Raw genomic sequence first — 18,256 nt, 5'->3', positions numbered from 1 at the left:
ATCAGCAAGACTCATGGATAATGGCGAGGGATGATAATTCATCTTAATGAGCAACTTTAATGCATACACTATTTTCAAGGCCAGGAATGGAACCATTAATCAGCACACAAGTACACGTTGTGCAATTTCATGTCCCAACTGCAAAAACTATTTACTCAGGACAGAAGTTACCTCTACTTGCACTTGAAGTGACAGATTTCCAAGGAGCTGGGGGAAGAACCCCTAATCCCAATATACCACAATATGTTGCTTTCAATTCATCCTCATATTCACTTTGCAAGAGAACTTCAGAAATATAAAAAGGTCCATATTTTCCTGTGCATATTAGTCTTTTTTAAAAAAATAATAAAGTTGGAATAATTAAATAAAAGTATGTTATATCTGTTATGTTGCGGGATTCCTTTTGTTAGTTTTCCCCTCAAAAAGAAATGCCACTTTAAATGTTAGGTTTTCAAGTGCAAAGTGGATTTGTTCATGTTTCAAAAGAAAAACATCTCCATGACAAATTATTAATATGACAATAGAAACTGCATTTCTCAAAGACCGAGCAAGGAACTTGTTCACTTATTCCTCAACACAATGGGAGTGAAATGTTTTCAAAATAAAAATGAGAGCATCTAGTACTGAGTGCTTGGCAGAGGCTTTTAATTGTAAATAAAGCGACGCAGAATCGGAGTCTGAAGTCTGTCAATCAATCGTTTAAAAATGAATACAATGTCTTAAAGACAGTCACATTGAGCATAGAATTAAATTTTTCATCACAGTCTAACAACAATTAGCAAGAAATCCAAGAACAGTTGGATCCAGAAAACTGAGAAAGCAACAAGTCAAACTCAGAAGCAGAAGCAGAGGAATGGAGTTTTTTTTTTAAAAAGTCATGGTTCTGCTTTGCGGAAACAGTGCATTCATTATTCAAAGACAAACAAGAATGATTGAACAAAGCAAATCTGAACATAATCTTTGCTCTGTGTGATTCACTGTAAAATAAAATAAATACAATAGTCAATTCTGACTCAATTGAGACCCATCACTCTACTAGACCCTAACCACCCAGCACTCAGGCCTTAAGTGTTACATTCAAATACTCCATTTTACCTTTTCATGTTCAATGCTGTCAACCTCACCCACCTCTTCCTTATTCCACATACTTCCAGCCATTCAGCTATGGCAGACACATTAGCTAAGCACAATGCAACACGGTCATTCTCATTGTTCCCTCTCTCTGGGACATGATGGTGGACAGGATAATGGAAGGGAGCAGAACTGGTGTGGGGCAGGTTTGTCTACATCTTCTGGATTCTGTGGTGGAAATGGCTCTCAGACCCAAATGTGACTCAGTGCCACGAAGTCTGGTATCACTGTCATTCTCAATGACCTCAGTAAGTTCCTGCCTCATGCCCTTTTCAATTCCCATCTTACCCTCAATTTGCTGCATGTTGTTATGATGAACAAGCTGCAAATACTGTTAACATTGGTCTTTTGCTTTCCACCACCATGTTCTTGTTTCACCCTCATCTTCCTCTTTTGACTTCTGCTTTTAAGCTCAGAAGAACTGCTAGCTTTCCAGACAGAGTAATTCTTGCAGGCAGAGAGACAATAACACATAAAAATGGCCCCATCACTTGCAACACCAACTCACTGCATAGACCTTCGAGGCCAGTAAAAATTTGGAATCTATATATGCTTAGTCACCAGATGTGAGTGGGTTGCAGTCAGGAAAGGGGAACAGACATACAGTGCAAAAAGTAGTGGATGCTTGAAATCTGAAGTGTTCAGGCAACAACTATGATGGAAAAAGCAGAATTAACATTTCAGGTCTGAAAGCTTTCATGAGAACTGAAGCAATAAAAAAGGTTGTCTGTGCATTCTCTACAGAAAAAGCTTACAACCAGGAACTGTGATGAATGCCTTGATAGGTATTGAATGCTGGGTATTTTGACAGGCCTGTTGGACAATCTCTTGTCACTGCCAAGGAGAAGGAGTCTGGATCCAACTTGGCAAACAGCATCATGCAGAGCTGGTCCTATCCACATCTTCTGTTCTCTTACCACCAGGCACAATATTTGAAGACACATTACAATAACAGAAGTTCTTTAAAATCACCTTATCTACAAGGTGAGTATCTATCTTGATATATTCCATGGGGACTATATTTCTGCAAGATTCTAATTTCTGATGGCTGACTAGAACAGCCATGGCACAAGATTTCAAATGTTTAAAATTGTACTTGCCATGGAAAAACCTAACAAGGATAACTTTAAAAAATAAATTAACCTACTTCGCTAATCAACCTGTTCAGGTTTATTGTTACACACCTCTGGAGCAAATAGGACTTGACCCTGGGCCTCCCCGTCCAGGGATAGGGGCATTACCAAAGTGCCACAAAATTGTTTTCAGCTTTCAACAGCTTGTTTGCCACTCCCCCGAGCGAAGTAACTTCCTACCTTCAAGCAGACTTTCAAGTTGAGGGGTACCTTGGAGATCTCTCCAACTACATATATCCTGTCCTCTAGCCAAGGTATGGCAAATCTTCGAGTCCTGTTCAATGCTCATGAACATGGTCTCTTCAATCCAGGTACGAGCTCCCATATTTCACGTAGTGAACAATAGAGGCCTTGTGCATTTATACCACTGCTATCTTTCTCTTAGATTATGACAGGGAGAGTTTACAAAACCCTATAAAGATTACACTGTAGTGCCTTACAATTGACTGTTCTCTGTCAAAGCCCATCTCTTTGACAATGTGAAGTGCATAGCATTTCTAACTGGATAAATGTCCTGACTACCTTTAAATCCCCTACTTCATTCTAATTTCCAATTAAGCAGAAAGTTTAAAGTATGCCATTTCAAAACCAACAATTTTAATGACTTGTAATTTAGCTACAAGGCCACTCCATCATTGCAAAAGAGCCAATGGTAGCCAAACTTTGGATGTCCTATCTCTGAACATACCAAAGCCATTTGCTCATAGCTGACAGAAGCTCCCTCCAATCACAAATAATATTCATTTTCCACTTGTGTTATGCACATACTGAGTTTATTAGACCTTGTAGAGCAAATCTAAACTTTGTAAAGATCCTTGGATAGGTTGGGTACCCATTTAGAATGGCAATATGTCATTCTAGATTGTCTATTCAAACAAATACACGTGAAAAGTTGTAAACTTATTTGAATTATCAAGACGGTCATCAAGTGGTTAAGGTATTTAAAATGTCTGCCCTTCAATTATTTGAAAAAGCTCTCAAATTGTAAATTTAAAACAAAAGTGCATGCTACTTCACTCAGTCTCTTGACATAAACCTGAGCGCTTATTGCTATACAACTGAATTTATAATCTTCCATTATCACAGTGGATTAAGGTAAAATGGAGATGTCAAATTGATTGTGACTGGTTCTGAATTCTGGTAAAAACAATGACTGCAGATGCTGGAAACCAGATTCTGGACTAGTGGTGCTGGAAGAGCACAGCAGTTCAGGCAGCATCTGAGTAGCTCGAAGCTACGTGGATACTGCCTGAACTGCTGTGCTCTTCCAGCACCACTAATCCTGGTTCTGAATTCTGCCTCACAATGAATTTAGTTATTAAGTGGGGTTTCTCAGTTCATAGTTTGATTGATTCCAATTCAAAGTGTAGCTGTCAATGTTCTAATGCTTGTTTTTAAACAAGGAATATAGAGAATGCATTTATGACAGTTCTCACTTTTTTTTAATCTATTTAATGCTTCAACAGACATCAAAAAAAAATTCATCTCAACATATGCCCTGAAGTCTGTCCATGGTGAATATGGGGTGTGTTAGCATGGAATCTGGGACAATGTTGGGGAGCATGGGCTGACAAGAAGTTGGCACAGAAGCTTTGGGGACTGAATACAAGGGCTAAGATGGAAGGCAAGGGAGTACATAACAATGATCTGGGTGGAGGCTGAGGTGGTGAGGTATGTTGTTTTTCTACTGTTTCTTTCTGCATCGTGGACTATGTGCCTGGACATTTCCTACCCAAATGTCCTCTACACTGTGTCCATGATTGATCATGATATTCTGAGACCTTATCTGCCACAATCAAAATCCAAAGTTCAGAGGCACTTTCTCTCCATCCAATTTGCACAGTCTGACTTTGTGCATCGGATTTGGAAGCAGAATTATATCCACCATTGACAATAGCTATCCTGATCACTGTTTGTAGGCCTGAGTATCTTGAAAATTCTTTGTAGTAAGGCAACCTGGGCCACTTCTAACCACCAACAAATATGATAGAAAAGGATAATGTTAAGATGACGTGGGTATACTTTAAGAGAGTTAAAAGCAGCAGAACTACCGGACACAGTGCTAAGTGTTCTCAGAAAGGCAACAATGTAACATTTGGTCAAACAACTTGATTAGCTCATCGCCTGGAGACAAAAATAAATTTGAATTCGGCCAATCAATTTAAATTATACTCCGAGAAAAAAAACAAATTTCCAATCACGTTTGAATTGAGTATATTGACAATCTTAAAGTTAATGACACAATCCGATGCTCTGGGGTATAAGACCGGGGGGGAATTGAATAGTTGAGAGGAGAGCTGCTAAGTCCTAGAGTTTTATTTTTCAAGCAGCCTGTTACACGCTCTCAAAACCTTTTCAATCAGTAGTCTGTGACACAGAAATTTCTAACAAGGAGAAAAGACGACCCAGGAAGATCTGAAGATAAGAATTTACAGCTGCCTGGTTTTTAGATAAGTAGTATTGTTTTGTAAATCTTAATTGGGAGTTTTATCAAAGCAGTATTATAGAAGGGAAGGTAAAAGATAGGTTAGAGAAAGAAATTGTAAATAGTGGTTAGTTCATTATTCTCTTATACTTTAAGAAATAAAGTTGTTAATTTTTACTTTACGTAGTTCTTGGCCACTTGAATTTTTACAGATTACTGCATGGGATAATCTTTTGTGTTGCTGGTTTTAAATTAAGCAGGAGAGTTTAACCCATGGTGCAACAATATACACAGGCTGACTGACTTCACACTATTATCTGTCGTGTACTGGCGGAGTGTGTGACTCAAATATTCTATTCATAAGCATCAATGGACAACACATCATGGACAGTTCATCCATGATAATCAAATATGTATCAGTTTTACCAGAATTTCAGACACTTATAAAAAGCTACCCTGAGAAGATATTTAAAAATTTATTTTGTAACTATGAACATCCTTTGTTACATTGGTGTTCCAGAAAATGTATACCTTACTTTTAATCTTGGTTTCCAAAGGTACAGTAAAACTTTACCTTTGGGACAGGAGGGGCAAGCATAATCTCAAATCAGCAGCACAGGAAGGAACTGAAACAGAGGGTGTCCCTATTTTCATCAGTTTGCACCAGATTTATGGCAGCACTGATAAAACATTAACAAAATATAAATACAGAATTCCCAAAGTTGAACATTTTAACTTCTTACATTAAAGTCAAATAAAGTATATGACTGTTGCAGTTGTATGTGCAAACTGTTTTGCTCCAAACAAAGGGGATTTTCGGGTCAGCACAAGATTATAATCATAGTGGAGATGTTGAGAACTACCTCTAACAGGGAATTATGGGACTGATTCTATGAGTAGCACACTCAAAGCAGAGTAATGTACATAGATAAAATATGTCTGGGGATTGTAGGCACAGACCACATGAGTTTTTGCCTACTAATTTTAATTGACACAACATCATGAGCTTACCAGGAGCATCAGCGCATGACACCATGCTATTCCAGCTTAATTGCTAATTTGGAATCAAAGGTCTATCTGTTCCATTGCTGAAGCAAGCTTGATTTTTCCATGCCACAAAACACCAAATTATACAATTTTTGCCTTCAAAACACAACAGTGATCTTATAGGAAATTATAGCTGGCCTCGCTCTGTTTCGATCCTTAACAAAAGCAAATGGTTGCCTTGACTTAATGAATGATGGAAACACTATTTTATATTTATCTAAATGATAAGAGGCAACCAAATCTACACTGTCTGACAAAGCTTTATTTGAACAAAGGTCAATTTGCTTCCTTATCGAGAAGGGATGATTCAGTAACCTTTCTTGACCAAATGACTTGATCTTCCCAATTTGACCATTAACTTAGGGATATCTGTCTCTCTGGAATATAGTAAGAAGTTTTCTTTAATTGCAAAAGTGATTACCTAGCTTTTTATCTAATTAGTGCCAATGAACTTATGGAATACCACAATTCTATTTGACTAGCTGTAGAGAAAACCCGCAGCTTCCTCAGACCAGTACAAACCATGCAAGCCAGTAGATACAGTTAGCTGCTCCTTATCAGTGCCCAAGTTCCAGTATTATGGAGATGTGGTTGGCTGAAGTTTTCTTCAAGTATATGATTAAAAGAAGAGGCTGTTAGTGCTGTACCTTTACCAGAGTTGGAACATAAAATAGTACATTTAAAAGCCTAGATTTTCCAATGAGCATTACATATTTTAGCATCCTGTTAATCCCAGTGTTAAAATAATTCTGATGTGAAAGCTCTCGGCAAAAAAAAACTATTAATCATACAACCTTAATTCATGCTTGCTATTTAGACAGTGCTTGTGGGAGATGAGTCAACTAATTTATAGTGGCATAACTACAATGCTAAGGGCAACACGTCAAGGAAGTTTCCATGGTTACAGTTAACATTTGCAAACAGGTAGAGAAAGTGTGCAATGCCTTGATTTTATTTAAACTACCAGCTCATGGAAAAAATACAGACTAATCAGCTCATATATGTGAACAAATTTTCATATTGCACATTGAGAAAATAAAAAAGTTGCTGCTTTCTGTTACAGAATATTTTCACTCTTTATATAACACATATAAACATCCTCACATTGTTCATAATCTGGGTATTTATCAAATGACAATACATTAAATTAATCTCAGCAAGGTTGCAGTTCAACTGTCTACTAATCTCATCAGAAAAATCAGGGTTGGTCACCAGGTCTGCTGCACTTGATTCTTCTATTGTCCACATCCCATCAAATTAGGCTCAGAGAAGGGTGTGTAGTTTTCTAAATTAAATTAATTTATCAAAAAGCCAGTATTGAAGAAATACATAAGAGTATAATCTTTCAATGGTGAACATATCACTGGATACAAAATTAATTTTTCCAAATGTAGCATTGTATTTGCCACTTCAAATAATGTTCAGACATGTGAATAGTTGCTGAAAACAATTAAGATTTTTAAGTGAAATATAACTGAAGAGTTTTATCTGTAATACTTAGGAGAGATAAGGAACACAACATCAGAATATTAATACATGGCACACAATCTTTAATTTCTCCACATTGATAGCATTCTACATTTTTGTACATATATTTCTACTTACTGAGAACAGCAACATCAGAGTGCGCCAAATTTGAAGCTCAGAACCATTAGTGCAAGGTAACGGAAGAAGATTTGCAATATTTCAAAATCGTATTTGTAATAAAGTACAGGGTGACCCCCATATCCGCAGTCTCAGTTGCCCATGGTTTACGGCGGTCTGAACGTATTAAAGGGGACCTTCCGGAACCAGAGACCGGGGACAGCTAGGAAGGTAAATTTCCCATTTAAATTATTCGGTTCGCTCTTATCCATGGTTTTGGGCTTCTGCAGTAGGTCTTGGAATTCATCCCCTATGGGGACGGTGGGACTACTGTATACTCAAATCACATTATATGTATTGCAAAACAGATTTTTTTCTTCAAAGCGAGTACTTTAAATAGCTTTATTTGAAACATCACTGAATAATTTCTCTGAGCATTGAACCTGAAGTTAGGCTTCTGATCAGGGAAATGTGAAAACTGGTGTTGATGCTAAACTCCAGATTTTCAGCAAAATCATAGAATCCCTAGAGTGTGGAAACAGCCAATTTAGCCTATTGTGTCCACATCAACCCTCTAAAGAGCATCCCATCCAGACCCACCTCCCCACCTCCAACCCTACCCCTGTAACCCTGCATTTCCCACAGGCAATCCACCTAGCCTGCACATCCCTGGACATCATGGGCAGTTTAGCATGGTCAATCCATCTAACCTGTACATCTTTGGACTGTCGGAGGAAACCAGAGCACTAGGAGAAAACTGGGAGAATGTCTGTGTGGAGTTTGCACAATCGCCTGAGGGAGAATTAAATCCAGGTCCCTGGCGCTGTGAGGCAGCAATATTAACCACTGAGCCACAATGCCGCCTGACTTTACAAAATCTTTGAGATTTACAAAGTCTTTTGCTGCTTAACTCAATATTCAGTCAGTTAAATTAACTTCCTTCCACTTAACCCATAAACTTGCTGAGGTTTCATTTCATCCTTTCCAAAAAGGAGCTCGCTCCACAGCTTCACCTTCAAACACTTTGATATAAGCAGCTAGATGCAATAAAGCCCACATATCACCAAGCATATTAAAAACAGATAGTAAAAGTGGCTCTGCTCTGTCAGTCACCTCCAACACTTTCAGATTAAAACAGAAAATCTGTTGGCTGCATATAAATGAAGCTGTACACTTTGGCTCTATGATGCTGCAGGCATTTAGTTACTAGAGCAGCACAATTATTCCTCTCCCAATAATTCTCAAATTATGTCAATGTACTAACCATTAAAATTAAAGAAGGGGCAGTATCAAAGTGTCACCGCACAAAATCCTCGCCTCCAGGTATTCCAAGCATTAAGTAACATATCTTAAGTACAAACCAACAGGCTTAGTGCCAAAGATAGAACTCTCCTGGTGCTTTAGAGTAATTTTGATGCATTCTTGTTTTTATCAGTTTGTATTATTTCTAATCGTTTTAAGCATAAGAAAAGCTTGAAAATTTTCATTTCTCCAGCATACGACCACCACTACTGATTGCGTTATTGTCACATGTATCGAGGTACAGTGAAAAGCTTTTTTTACAAGCAGTACAGGCAGATCATAGTAAGCAAGGAAGTACAGATCAAAACAAATCTAAGAGGCATACAGGTTACATCGCACAGGGCGTGCACATGTTAGCGAGATCAGCGTTATTTGAGGCTAAACAGTCCATTCATCACTCTAACAATGGCCTGGAAGAAGCTGTTCCTGAACCCGCTGGTGTAAGTGTTCAGGCTTTTCTGTCTTATGGAAGAGGTTGTAGGAGATCATTATCAGGGTGCAAGGGTCTTTGATGATGTTGGCAACCTTTCCACGGTAGCAAGCTGTGTAAACGGAGTACATGGATGGGAGGTTGGCTTCCATCATGGTCTGGGCTGTGCACACCAACCTGTTGTTGTTTCTTATGGTCCTGGGCACAGCAGTTGCTATACCAGGCCGTTATGCACCCAAACAGTATGCTTTCAATGGTGCATCTGTAATCTTGGCGAGGGTCCTTATGGACATGCCGAATTTCCTGAGCCACCTGAGGAAGAAGAGGCATTGTTGCACCTTCTTGTCTATTTCCCTACCCCTTGTTTTATTTACAAAAAACTTTATTTCCAGATTTCTAAGTTAATGCATCAGGTAAAACACTAAAATATCTGTTCAATCATGCAGCAGCTAGCAAGGATCTTTGAAGTGGATGGTCATTTCAGATAAACAATCTACTGAACCAAATCGTTCAAAATAATGTGGATGCATACGGTTGCTCAGCATCAGGACTTGCTGCCACAGTGTTTGTGATCACCTCTGATGCTTTGAGAAATTACCTAGACAGTCATTTATCAGTCATAAACCTGTGAACTACAAAGTCTGGGTTCAAGTCCCTCCCACCCAGAGGTCTGTCACAGCATGTCCAAACAGGTCACTTTAAGTAACTATATCCATCTACAATGCTCTGACTTTCAAATTGTATTTGAAAGACACCTCAGTCTGACCCTTAAACTGTTGCTAACAATTTCATGCCTATTAAAAACCAACTTGTTCACTTTACATATATAATCTCTAGGATAAGTGTTAGAAAGCTGGACTGGTGGAGATTCAGTATAGTGTTTTGTTGGTGCAGACTTGATGGGCCAAATGGCCTCTCTTTACTGTACAATTCTGTGATAGGTGCATAATGGATCATTAATATTCCTTGTATGAAAATGCATGAACTGCCAACGGTCACACTCTGAACAGTAAGTCTAACATTGGAATACTTGCCTGTCATTAAATATCTTGCTCCAGTTGGGGAAATCTCCTTATGTTAAGTCTTTAATTGTGAATCTTATCCTGGAGAGAATTATAGATTATATTACTTACATGTGGAAACAGGCCCTTCGTCCCAACAAGTCCACACCGACCCTCGGAAGAGCAACCCACCCAGACCCATTCCCCTACATTTATCCCTTCACATAACACTATGGGCAATTTAACATGGCCAATTCACCTAACCTGCACATTTTTGGGCTGTAGGAGGAAACCGGAGCACCTGGAAGAAACCTACGCAGGCCCAGGGAGAATGTGCAAACTCCACACAGACAGTTGCCTGAGGTGGGAATTGAACCCGGATCTCTGTGCTGTGAGGCTAACTGCTGTGCCACCGTGCCACTCACATTATAGCTGTGGTCAACCATGGCATGCATATGCATACATACACACACACACACACACACACACACACACACACACATACATCTAAAACACCGAAAGAATTATGCAGTTTGCCACTGCAATCAATCTGGCTAATCTGAATTTAACCAATTCATAAAAGAAGTCGAGTGTGGGGTGCTGGAAAAGCACAGCAGGTCAGGCAGCATCAGAGGAGCAGGAGAATCGACATTTCAGGCAAAAACCTTTCATCGGGAATAGGGCCTCACTCCTGAAGAAGGGCTTTTGCCCAAAACGTCGACTCTCCTGCCCCTCTGATGCTGCCTGATCTGCTGTGCTTTTCCAGGACCACACTCTCAGCTCTAAACTCCATCATCTGCAGTCCTCATGTTCGCCCAGTTCCTAAAGAACCCTATTAATGTTCAGATCTTTCCAGCTATTTCTCCCTATTTATTCTTTAGGCACATGGAAATGGACTCTGGGAAAATGTTAAAAGATGAAAATATGCAGAATATGCAGAAAAAAAATAATCAGGTTATCATTTTTGGTGGAATTCAATAATAGGAGCTAATGTTTTCAGATACTGATTGTTTTGGTGTGTCTTTACTACATTTGGGTTATGTTTTTAATGACTGCAGTCTCTTCCCTGTAAAAATGTCACAAGACTGGCTCCAACAATACCAAATGTTATATGTCCTAGCACAAGTCTCCTTAAATTTTGTTATATTATTTCACCCTCAGTTTGTATTTGTTCCCTAAATTTGATGCATTTGTTGCTTCATCTGTTTATAAAACGACATGCAATAAAGAGCAATGAGTATTCCAGCAACTAACAATTCAACACAGGTTACAGCAGCTTTTTTTAAAAAAACTAGTTATGTCGAGAACTCTGTGCAATGACATGGGGCATAATTAGTACCAGTTTGTAGAAGAGGGACATAATAATTCATGACAGCCCAGTGAGCATGACAGTTATATTCAGTGACATATTAGAAGACATTCTCAAGGTGAGGTTAATGTTATGACTGGAAATAGTAAAGATGGGATTGCATTACTGAGAGGAGGAAGATCATACTATACAAGGGACAGCAGTACAAGGAATTTGGTTGGATGAATATGTTAAGTCTACAATGAACTGGATAAAATGCAAAGTAAAGAATAATTAATGGGTTTGTAAACTGACATATATCATTCTGCAAGATACAGGACTAGAACATGGATCTGAGAGGAATTCTGGATGTCTCATCAAAAACCAATCTATGGGTAATAATAAGTAAGCAAACACAATCTTGGTATGCATGGCTAGAGGACAAAACAATCAATCACTCTTGAATCATAAATAGCTGGTCAAGCATTTACTCAATTATGTGTACTCCTGCTCATCACATGGCCAACTTCCCACTCCAGTGCAAGTTGCAGAAAATGTTGACCAAACTGATATTTGAAATGGACACAAGCTGTAATGAGAAGCTACATAAACAGAAATGGTCACAGTTTTATAAAAGAATTGACGCGATCTTATTGAGATATTCAAAATTCTAACAGGGATAGAGGAGTCACCTTAAATAATCACAAACTCCAAAGCTAGGAGACAGACACCAGCAGCACAAAAGGAAAACGAAATATAAATGGAACTGGTGCAATTGAGAGGAGGCAGCTCTCAATACAAACTTAAGCAGGAACTCGATAGACATTTGCAAAGATATTGAGATTGACAAGATATAATGTCAAGTATCTTTAACCTTAGGTCTGACTAGAAAGAAATTTACACACCATCTTACACAATCCATACTTCACAGCCATTTCGTACTACTGATGTGAATGCTGTTATTGTGTAGGGAACATGTCAGCCATTTTGCACACAGAACACTCCTACAAACAGCAATGTTCATTTCTTTGCGATATTGATTAAAAATGACTTTTTGCCAGGACACTGCTGATAATTCCTCTCTTTGTCTTTGGAATAGTACAAAGGGTGCTTCAATGCTCACTTGAGAGGAAAGGCAAGGCCTCAGTTGCTGTTTGGATGAGATGTTAAAACATCAACAGTCCCCCTGCACAGGACTCAAGTATCAACTCTATATTTTGTGCTCAAGTCTCAGTATGTCATGATCTCTCTCAATTCCCACAATGGTAATATCATTGGACTAGCAATGCAGAATCCCAGGCAATAAGAACATAAATTCAAATCCCATCATGGCAGCAAGAATTACAATTCAATAATCTCTGGAATTGAAAAATTCTCTCAGTAAGGGTGACCATGAAATTATTCTTGACTGTTTTACAAAAAAGGTTCAATAGAGTCCTACAAGGAAGGAAATCTGCCTCTCTTACCCGGGCCATCCTACAGGAGCTCCAGACTCTCAAGGATATGGTTGATTCTTGGCTGCTATCTGAATTGGGAGAAAGTGAGGACTACAGATGCTGGAGATCAGAGTCGAGAGTGTGGTACTGAAAAAGCATCCAATTCCTGATGAAGGATTTATGCCCAAAAGTGTCGATTCTTCTGCTCCTCAGATGCCGCCTGACCGGCAGTACTTTTCCAGCGCCACACTCTTGACTCTGCCCTCTGAAGTGCTCTAGCAAGTCATTCATTTCAATAGCAATTAGGGATGGACAACAAGTGCTTGCCTTACTAGTGTTGCCCTCAGCCTATGAAGAAAAATATTTTTAAAATTTCTGACTGAGATGCAAAATTGCAATCAATTGAGTCACAGTTGACACTTTGCCACAATGTCTGTATTATAATTGTGCATTACATCTATTAGACAACATGGTACTGGAAAAATTTCTATAGCACTAGAAAATTGGCCAATTTTTTGCCAGTTTGAACTCAGTTAGTTCATGTATGGAATGAACTTCCTGAGGAAGTGGTCGATGCAGGTACAATTACAACATTTAAAAGACATTTGGATAGGTTTGGAGGGGTATGGACCAAGCACATGCTCATGGGACTTGTTTAGTTTTGGGATTATGGTTGACATGGACTGGTTGGACCACAAGTTCTGTTTCTGTGCTGTATGACTCTGAGAATAATATACGTACTCAGAATTTGGGACTCTCAAGTACATAGTTTATAGATGCATTCAAATTGTTGAATTGCGGATTAGTTGTGATGCATACACTCATGGGAAGTACAACAATTAAAGTTTTGAATTGTCAATGTACTTAAAAAGTGAAAATTAGCTCTCATTTAAACATGTACACAAATAAATTAATCTTTCATCAACAATTTGTGTAAAACATTTTGCTATTCTTCCACCACTGGAAATCCAACCTATTGATTTCCAATTGTTGAAACAGATTAACAAATTTCAACTTTGATTGTGCAGTGGCAATATTTTGAAATGAAACTTCTGTTTAGAACACACATATTTCCAGTCTCTAATGTCTATGGAAACAAGTGTGACTCCACATCAATTTCAAAATATGTACTGCAAAGACTTAAAACTGATCAAGAAGATTTGTAATCACACAATTGTTCTGTCTTTTGGAGTAAAACTGGATAACTGGTTGACAGGATTGCAAGGCACAATTGACATGTATCTGTTCAAAGTAAGTCAGGCAGCAGATGTACAGCGCACTAATTATAGAGTTTTTGGTATGCAACCTAATGGTGAATGTGCTGTTGAGCAGCTCCACACCTGAGGAGGAATGGGTTCACACAAAGCAAATTATTTGAAACTAGACTGCACTTAAACACATTGGGTATCCTGCCTACAGCAGGGGCTGGAAGTAATGAAACAAAACAATGGTGCATCATGTCTGACAGCAACCCCCCAATCTAGCACTGGATGTTTTTGTATAAGGAGACAGATTCCCTTTTTTTCAGTATCAGAACATCCTCAAGCCCAGCACTCAAGAAAACAGGGGCCATTGCAGTCATTGCCAGATGTAGCGCTATGAGAATTTCAATAGGCTCATTCAAGTGGGCAAGGTAAGAAAATATATGTTCAAAGTCTCTACCACCCAGAAACCTCAACCATTGCTCAATGCACCACAGCCCAATCACAGATTGATTAAGTACCTTAACCACATTTTGTAAACATCACCTCATATAGGCATTTCTCCCTGCTGCAAGCCTCAAACTAGCATTTTATAATGTGTGCACATTGCCAACTGTTAGATTCAAACATGATGGTAATGTCACCACAACATATTATACCATCCTGCCACATCTCCAGCTTTCCTGCAGGACAAGCTGATATATAACCAGCAGCAGATACTCACCAGATAGGAATGTGCCCCACTGCACCCAACATGCTCTTATATACATGAAGAAGACAATGCTCATCATTACTGAAGGCACCATGACTGCTAAAGAAGTCTGCCACCAGCAACACCAGATCAAAAGCATGCTTGTACTTAATTATCCTATTGCCATCCAATTTGTCCTTCATCGTGCAATCAAGTCAGGCTTCCTCTACTCCAGTCACAGCAGCTCTGCCATTGCACCTTTTGATACTAATGATGTGCGACCTGGCCAGGTAGTGGAAGAGGAGGAGATGGAAATTCAGGAAGACATTGAAGACGCAGTCACACTTACTCAGACTTGACCATGAACTTACAGTGGCAGTGCAGTTACTTCAGTGCATAGCTTCAGGATTGGACGTGCACATTTCAAAAAACCACACGAGTGACCGGAGATCAGAATAGCACAGATGTCAGCCCACCGGAGAGTAATGCTTCATGTACCCCTACTGCACATTTTGAAGGGATTGCACAGCATATAAGGCTAAAGATTTTGAATTACTTGGTGCATTGACAGGCTTGCCAAATAGTCTGTGGTCACAGTCAAGGAGACTGGAAGAGTCCAGTGTCACCTAGAGGCAGAGCTTGAAGTCCATCATGTCCAATAGTGAAAGTGATGACCAACTCCATTTACACATCTGTGAACCAACCACAAAATTGCATAGGATGGTTAATATATCTGATTCTGTTGCAATGTGGGCAGAAGCAACCCAATGTGGAGTGGAAACACACACCCAGGTCACTCAACTGTTATCATAGTTATGGATAACAGTGCCTAAAAGGGCTTGCAGTATCTCAATACCTACGACATTTCTGGGATTATGGAGCAACCATGCAGTTCACGTGTCAACAGCACCATGAAGATCAAACATGCTGTCAACATTTGGACACCCACCACAGCATTCTCCCAATGCCAACACTCAGCCAGCCCAGAATGCTGCTATCCATGCCAATGTGCTACAAATTTAAAGCTAGACCCTCCATGGTTAGTAGCTATTTCAATTCCACCAACTGTATCTGTAGTACTAAAAGAAATAGGCTCTACATAATCAAATTTTGCAGCCAAGTTGTCTTACTAATATCTCACTGCGATTAAATAGCACCTTACTAAGATTATACCAAACACTATATATGTTTAGTTCCTTTATTGCAAGGAAGAAGATAGTTGCATCACAGAGAATGCACTGATGCACTGAACAGATCTCTGGCAATGAGAGTATTGTCCCCCAAGGAGATGAGGTATAAACGCCCTAAAGTTTAGGAGAATGACAGAAGATCTAATTGAATCATTTAAAAGTCTTAAAAAGCTTGACAGGGTAGATGCAGGAAGATTGTTCACCCAGTTGGAAAGTTTATCACTCTTAGTCATAAGCCCAGAATAAAGGGTTCACAATTTAGGCCTTAAAATTAGGAGAATTTATTTTCCAATCAAAGGATTGTATATGGTTAGTCATTAAATATATTTTGAGAGAAAGAGAGAAAAGACAGACAGATCTGGAGATGTTTGGGCATTAAAGGAATTAAATGTTATGTAAATAATGTAGGACAGTGACATTGTAGTAGACTGGCCATGATTTTGTTAAATGGCAGAGCAGAGCAGTCTTAAAGAGCTGAATGGCTTACTCCTATTTTGTACATATACATACCAGGCCTGGAGTGTGTAACCAAACCTTTACATTGGGTCAAGACGTCTAGTCTGGCAAAATGTCATCCATTGTCTTCAGTTATACATGTGTAAGCATGCTAAACTTTAAAATTCTTTCACTCAAAATTATAAAGGTAATTTGTAATTTTATTTATGTCAACCTGTTCAGAGATGTTATGACACCCTCTAGAGCAGGTGGGATTTAAATCTAGTCTCTGGTTCAGAGGTAGGGGCATTACCATGTGCGACAAGAACTCAAAAGGCAGTTAGTGATAACATTTTCCTGAAATTAATGGTAGAGTTTTGGCAAATCTGCCAAGACCATGTAGCGATTTGAGCATCTTCCTTGGTACAATTGTTGGCATATTTTCTTCAACACCGGTACTGCCCTGGTAACTTGCTGAACCGGCACCAAAGTGCATTGACAGCAGTTGCACCTACACAGTGGCCATGACAAATTGTCACCTGTATATGCATATTAACAGCATTGCAACACTGATCAGTGTATTAAAATGAGTTATGTCAGAATGCCATTGCGATGGTCCTTCCAGAACAAGCAGCTAGTAATGATCACATTTAGATTGTTGGCAGTCACTGACATTCAACAAAAAATAATCTTCAACCAAATTCAGCAGTTTCACCTTCCTCTGACCATTACCTGTGGTTCAGTCATAGAGCATAGAACATTACAGCGCAGTACAGGCCCTTCGGACCTCGATGTTGTGCCAACCTGTCACACCAATCTGAAGCCCATCTACTAACCTACACCATTCCATGTATGTTCATATGCTTGTCCAATGACAACTTAAATGTACTTAAAGTTGCCGAATGTACTACTGTTGCAGGCAAAGCATTCCATACCCTTACTACTCTGAGTAAAGAAACTACCTCGGACATCTGTCCTATATCTATCACCCCTCAATTTAAAGTTGTGTCCCCTCATGTTTGCTGTCCCCATACTTGGGAAAAGGCTCTCTCTGTCCACCCTATCTAACCCTCTGATTACCTTATATGTCTCTATTAAGTCACCTCTCAACCTTCTTCTCTCTAATGAAAACAGCCTCAAATCCCTCAGCCTTTCCTCATAAGACCTTCTCTCCATACCAGGCAACATCCTAGTAAATCTCCCCTGCATCCTTTCCAAAGCTTCCACAGCCTTCTTATAATACAGTGACCAGAACTATACACAATACTCCAAGTGCGGCCGCACTACAGTTTTGTACAGCTGTAGCATAACCTCATGATTCCGGAACTCGATCCCTCTATTAATAAAAGCGAAAACACTGTGTGCCTTCTTAACAACCCTATCAACCTGGTGGCAACTTTCAAGGATCTGTGTACCTGGACACCGAGATCTATCTGCATCTACACTACCAAGAATCTTACCATTAGCCCAGTATTTTGCATTCTGGTTACTCCGACCAAAGTGAATCACCTCACACTTGTCCGCATTAAACTCCATTTGCCACCTCTCAGCCCAGCTCTGCAGCTTATCTATATCTCTCTGTAACCTACAACATCTTTCGTCACTATCCACAACTCCAGCAACCTTAGTGTCATCTGCAAATTTACTAACCCACCCTTCTACGCCCTCATCCAGGTCATTTATAACATATTGTATGACTAAGCATCAATAAAAAAAGGCCACCATGAAATGCAGAGAAAGACAAAAGGAGAAACTTGCATTCATTTGCATATTTCACCACCCCATGATATAGTAGCATAGAACCGAGCAGAAGTAGAACACTTAGCCCTTCACTATGATCATGGTTGATCTGACTCTGGCTTTAGCTCTGTTTTCCTGTCCGCAACTCATAATCCTTCTTTGCCTATCAAAACTTATCTAACCCTGCCTTAAATAAATTTCAAAAGCAGTCTCTATTCCCT

The 18,256-nt window shown here is 39.3% G+C and overlaps 1 protein-coding gene across 4 annotated transcripts in view; it reads right to left on the bottom strand.

Moving 5' to 3' along the window:
- ptprea (protein tyrosine phosphatase receptor type Ea) overlaps window positions 1-18,256 on the bottom strand; it is a 273,287-nt gene that overhangs the window by 245,367 nt on the left and 9,664 nt on the right. Inside the window, exon 1 of one of the 4 annotated variants that reach the window (XM_072557604.1) lies at window positions 1,420-1,437. The exons of the other annotated variants lie outside the window; for them this stretch is intronic. The gene's annotated coding sequence lies outside the window, so the exon portion shown is untranslated. Of the gene's footprint in view, window positions 1-1,419; window positions 1,438-18,256 lie in introns of those variants that run through there. 4 annotated transcript variants of the gene reach the window in all.

This window comes from Chiloscyllium punctatum, chromosome 38 (assembly GCF_047496795.1).
Source record: "Chiloscyllium punctatum isolate Juve2018m chromosome 38, sChiPun1.3, whole genome shotgun sequence".
In the NCBI taxonomy this organism is placed as follows: Eukaryota; Metazoa; Chordata; class Chondrichthyes; order Orectolobiformes; family Hemiscylliidae; genus Chiloscyllium; species Chiloscyllium punctatum.
The sequence above is the reverse complement of the archived record's forward strand: the minus strand, read 5'-3'. Positions and strand labels throughout refer to the sequence as shown.